Below are 6,000 nucleotides of genomic sequence, written 5' to 3'. Positions count from 1 at the left end.
ACTGGGTCCATGTTAGCTGTTAAGCTATATTGCTCTGAAATAATGGAAGTTTTGCTGAATAATTCAACTGACTCTGGTATGAGAAGAAATTTAAATAAAAACTAAAAGTCAGAAGTAATTTTCATAAATGACATATCCATGAATTTTAAATCTTTGAAAGTAGAACTGTTTTATTTTATAATCAAAATGTATTTTTTACTGTAATAGGAAAAATTACCTACTTTCTAATATTTAAAGTCTTACCTTTTTACTCGTTTCTCACTTCTACTCTGCTTTTCTAAATATAGAGGATTTTCTTTACTTGTTTCCAAAAAGAATGAAATGGTTTTCACATAGTGATCCCTATGTTTATGTTTAAAATATATCCTGTGAGATGTTGAAAATTTGATTCAAATGGAAAAACATATGCTGATTTTCTACTTTTTGCCAGGTACTGAATTAATATTCTAACTGCTTTGGAAAAATGATAGGTAATATAAGAAAAGACTCTGAATCCAGGGCCAAAGGATCTGGATCAAACCCAGGCTTCCTCATTACAAGCTGTATGAAACAAAGCAAGTCACTAGAACGTATGTTCTGTAAGACTTTTTCTGCTTTCATGATATCTTCTTGATATCTTCCCTGTCTCGGTCGGGACAAATTTGGTTGAGAAAACAGAAATTCTTCAAATTAATTTAAGCAAAAGTTTGTGTATTTTCTACAGTTCTGTAGAGAAAACAGGAACCTCTATAGGTATTTTAAACAGAAAGGAAATTAATACAGAAATTAAATGCCACTAAAATCATGAGAAGTGTTAGAGAAGCTATAAGGAGGAGACTGCCAGTGGAACCATTGAGTGCAAAAATTAAAGCCATAGACTTGATGCAGGGATCAAAAATGCACACACACTGCTTCTCCACCCTCATGTCCCTAGACCTTGTTTGCCAGCAGAAACAGCAGAAGGGAGCCAGCATTCACCTCACCACCAGGTTCCAAATCTAGCATAAGTACATCCAGTCGGTAACCAGAACTAGCTGCAAGAGTCTACAAATGTAGAATTTGGCTTTGCAGACTCCGAGATTCAACACGGCACATCCAAGGAGGCCAAGAGAGAAGCAGGACACCTATTAACCATATCCGGCCCAGAAAGTGTGGAGGGAGGGTGGTGTCTAAGGCCGTACAGAATGTTGTGGCATTTCAGGACAAGAAATGAAGGCAATGTGCCTGGACGTATCTAGATGAGAACTGAAAAGGGAAAAATCAGTGAGTGACCCAAGGCTACTCATTGTTTTTCAAGAGCTATGCATTTTCATCCCCATTCCTCCTCTTCTACTCTTCTCCTCACCCTCTCCTTCTCCCTTTCCCTCCATCCTCCAGTCCCACCCCAGGTACACAGAGCTCTAAAGCATAAACTAAACAACTGGGGAACGGAGACAGGGCTATGTGAGGCTGAAGAAAGGAGGTAATGAATCTTAAAAGTAGAAATGATTGAGCAGGCGTTAATCTTTTTTTGTTTTCACATCTCAGTGCCTGTCAAGGTATCCAGGACATAGGACATGTTCAACAGGTAATGAATAACTAAACAAATACATAGACTTTGCCTCAGTGTCCTCGTATTTAAAGTGAAAATAATATCTGCTCAGTCCTTTTAAGATTGTTGTGAGGGTCAAACATGGTAATCAAGGCTTATCTAAATGTTATCCTTTTTGTGAAACATGCATTATTTTTATCACCAATTTCGAAATGTGAAAGTAGGAAAAAAGAACAAAAGTAATATTTGAACAGCATTTTTCTATATGCTTTGCAATGGTCTGTATAGCTACATTATCTGACCCTGGCTCTCCGTTTCTCAGTAAGTACTAATTGAATGGAATCTACATGTGCATTCATGTGTTTAGTAAATAGCACAGACGCATCCATCCATGAGATATTTTTATCATTGCTAATAACTATCCTTATTATTTTCTTTTGTGAAGTCATCTGATAATTGATTGAATTTCCAACTGGGAAATTCAAGAACCAATCCGAGTGTCACTCTATGGAACAGCTACCCTATGGCTAGTACATTCTGCTCATTCTCAATAGACTTCAATTTATTCTAGAAATATGATTGCAGTACTTTCACGGGGCATTGAACTATAGATAAGACAATTGCAGCCATAAAGTTCTATACTTCTACTGGCTCTAAATGGCAATAGGTTTTAGTACAAAAACTGAAATCATTGTAAGACCAAATTAACCCACTCCACAGCTCTAAGTAAATATTTCTTAGGAACCAAATAAGAAAGGGGAAAGAAATAACGTTTATCAAAGGACTATCTTGATCATTTTATATATATTATTCTATTCCAACCTTTTACTGAACAGTAGGACCTATGTCAAGTAATTTAGGCAGACTCATCTTTTTTGTCTTATAAATATTAAATGAGTATCTAGTATATTCCAGGAAATATCTTTGGGACATAATGATAAGAAGGATAAAAGTGACTTGTGCCTTCAAGGAACTTATTAGTTGAGAGGATTTATGAGTAAAAAACTAATTACAATTCACTAAAAAAAATGTGATATTAGTATGCTGTGGTAAAAACACAAAAGGACTCTTAATTCAGTCGCTGGTGGTCAGGAAAGATTTCTGGAGGAAGTAACAGCTAACCCAGGACCTGAAGATGAGGGTGTGAAGCGGAATAGAAGACGGGAGCAGCAGGGTGTGAACCTTCTGTAGGATCCAGTTTGACATGCTGACGTGTTTTGATTTAACAAGAAGGGAAATGTAGGACTTTAAGTAGAGAGGGATGTTGCCAAATCTGCATTCTGGAAAGATCAATCTGGCCATGTATGGAAACAGACTGTAGGCCTGCAAGAATGAAGGTTGGATGGACCACTTGGAAGAAAGTCTTGGTAACAAATGTGAAGCAGGTGGTGGCCTGTACCTGGGCAGAGCCGGTGGGGACTGGAAGAAGAAGCATTTTAAATGTTTCAATGGAAGCACCTTGTGATTCGTTAGAGGGGTGAGGACAAAGGAGAGGTTATGGGTGACGCCTGTTTTTCCGGTAGGGACTGGACCACCAGAAGGATGAGGGCACCGTTCACTGAAACTGGGAAATAAGAGAACTAAAATTCTGCAAGAGATGACAAAAGTCTGAGCATTTTGGGGTGAAGTGCCGAGAGGCATCCGGGCGCGGATCCTTGTAGCACTTCTATTGGGCTCTGTACGTAAGTCTGGGAGAACTCAGAGGGGGAGATCATGGAAGCCAGGAGAGTAAGAGAAACTACCTGGGGAGAGGAGGTCGAGTGCCTCTGAAGGATACCAATATTTGAGGGACCAATGTCTGAGAAACAGGCAAAGGAGAGAAGCTTTAAAGGGAAACAGATAAGAAGGGGGAAAAGAACAAGTAGGAAAACACTGGGTCGGGATGCCAGTGAAAAGAGGTGTTTCAAGAAGAAGTGAGTGGCTGACAATGTTAATGCTACCAAAGGAACAAATTTAATAAGCATTGGGAAGGCGCCTACAGTTCCTTGGGAGGCACCATAAGGGACAGAAGTTGGAAAATGCAGAAAAAGCAAGGAAAGCAAGGCAGAGAGCATAGACAGGCATTTCATGATGTTTGACTGGAAAGGCAGTGGGATGATAGAGTGAGAGGTGCAGGGGGCGTTGGCTTGACAAAACCTCTTCCTACTTTTTTCCAAGGTGAGAGAGAGACACATGAGTAATTTTAAGTGTTGAAAGGGAAGAACAAAAAATTGCAGAAGCAGAAAGGTAAAAAATACAGGACAGAGAAGACACTCACCCTGAAGAGGCAGGGGAGGAAACAGAGCCGGGGCAAAGTGTATCAGCCTGGGACCCATTCAGTTATGAACTCGACAAATAGTTATTGAATGTTCGCTCAGTTCTGGAGATACAGAAGTGAAAGGGCATAGAGGTGGGAAAAAAGTAAATAAGTAAGTGTTGTGGGGGCAAAGATGAAAAACAGAAACTGAACTTGAACATGGTAAGGATGGAATTTGATAGTAAATAAGACCGCATTAACTCTTTGGGAAGCACGGAATTTAATTGCACTTTCCAGCCAATTATCCATAACTGTGCTTTGCTTGTAAAATCATTTCTGTGTCTTTATCACCTCCTATGCTTGCTGAATCGAAGGTCAGCTTATTGCCCCCAAAGTGTTGTCTTTTCTTGGCTTTCCACAAGGCAGCTCACTTATTACAAGGCAGGACTCACTATTCAGCTGGCTTTGTTTCTCAAACATCCACAGAGATGTGGCCAGGAGACTCGTTGCAGATCACTCATATTACCAGATAAGACAGTTATGAAGCCTAGTAATAATCGTAATGGGTGTCAGGTCACACCCTCTGCACCTGGTGTAGTTCACGATTTAATTCAATTGAATCAGAATCTTTCATGAAATTGTCAGTTGATGCCGTGGAGACTCAGGCCAAAATAAAATAGAGTGTCCTTATAAAGAAGGAAACCACACACAGCTTTCTGTGCTGAAGATGAAAGAGTCTGAAGCAGAGGAAAATAATGTGTGCTGGCTCTTTTCGCATTGCTGTTTAGGTCTGGCCCTCCCAGGACTCGGACTGACAATTTCATAAAATGTTCTGATTCAACTGCGCCTTTCAAAAACACTTCAAAGAATGGTGATGTTGGATACCAATGGGATAAAAGGCTTCTTTCAGGGCTGTGTTAATTTATTTTAGACCAAAGAACAAATATCCCCATTCACAAGGTAGGTGATTCCGTTCTTCTGATTGTAGCGACAAACCTCATAGCAAGACCAGGTCAGGAGGAAGCTGGAAGAAATTCCTAATCAATTGTGCAGCGACCTGCGTATGAAGTAAGTCTCTTAAGTCTCTCTGACTAGAATTTGTGTTCTGACAGCTGGACCCAAAGAAAAGTCAATGCAAGTGAAGTCTGGGGAGGGAAATCAGGGGAACGAGAGCCTGTTAGTGCCTTTGCTCACCAGGCTGCTAATGACCTCTCTGTGGATGCAGGAGACAGACACAGAGTCAAAGGGGAACCAAAGATTCTTTTGTCACAGTCAACTACCTCAAGTCTAGTTAGATGTACTGGATTTGCAGTTCGAGTTCTTGGGTGTGGATTCCAGCATGACCCAGGAGAGGCTAGCTGTGAGGCTGATTACAAATATCTTCGTTTCTATGCGTTAAAATGGAGGCAATTTCTCGAGAGTAAATGACAGCTGTTGACGGCCTTAAATGAGATAACCCACCTAAAGGCACTTTGTAAACCCTAAAATGCTCACAAGTTAGAATTTTCTTGTGCTTATGTGCTTAAGAATTAAGCATGTAATAATACAGTAGAACTTCAGAAAAGCACATGAAAAAAGGAAGTAGCAAAAATGTCACCAAAAAACATCTGAATGGTGACAAGCACGAATTCAAATAAGCTGAATGAAAATCAAACTTGTAGAAAACATTGCTAGCAATCCAGAAGCTGAGGCCATGGTGTATTTTAAAAGATCAAGTAGAATGAATCGGATAGAAAAGAAAAAACCAAAAAAGCCATGCCCTTGTCATGCTTTTACCATGACTTGGTAAGGCATTTTGAGAAAGAAGCCAATGCAAACTTATGTGCTTACCTTGGGTTTCCCCACCACAAGGGCAGAGATGATAAATTGTTTCTATTCTACCTAATTTAAATTTCACCCCCACATACATAACACTGGTGCTATAAAGAGATGTTCAGTCTCCCTCATAATAAGGGTTGCAAATTAACCTCACAGCATATCAGCAAAAGTCACCACCCATCATATCAGCAAAACTTCAAATTTCAATGAACATTGTGTGTTGGCAACGAAGTGAAGACATAGACACCTCCATATATTGCTCGTGATATCTATCAAAAGTGCAAGTTCAGGGGCGCCTGGCTGGCTCAGATGGAAGGGCACATGACTCTTGACCTCGGGGTCGTGGGTTCAATCCCCATGTTGGGTGTAAAGATTAAATAAATGAATGAATATTTTAAAAATCTCATAGCAGGATAATTATAAATTTTCTTTAAAA

This window comes from Ailuropoda melanoleuca, chromosome 15 (genome assembly GCF_002007445.2).
Source record: "Ailuropoda melanoleuca isolate Jingjing chromosome 15, ASM200744v2, whole genome shotgun sequence".
In the NCBI taxonomy this organism is placed as follows: domain Eukaryota; kingdom Metazoa; phylum Chordata; class Mammalia; order Carnivora; family Ursidae; genus Ailuropoda; species Ailuropoda melanoleuca.
The sequence above is the reverse complement of the archived record's forward strand: the minus strand, read 5'-3'. Positions refer to the sequence as shown.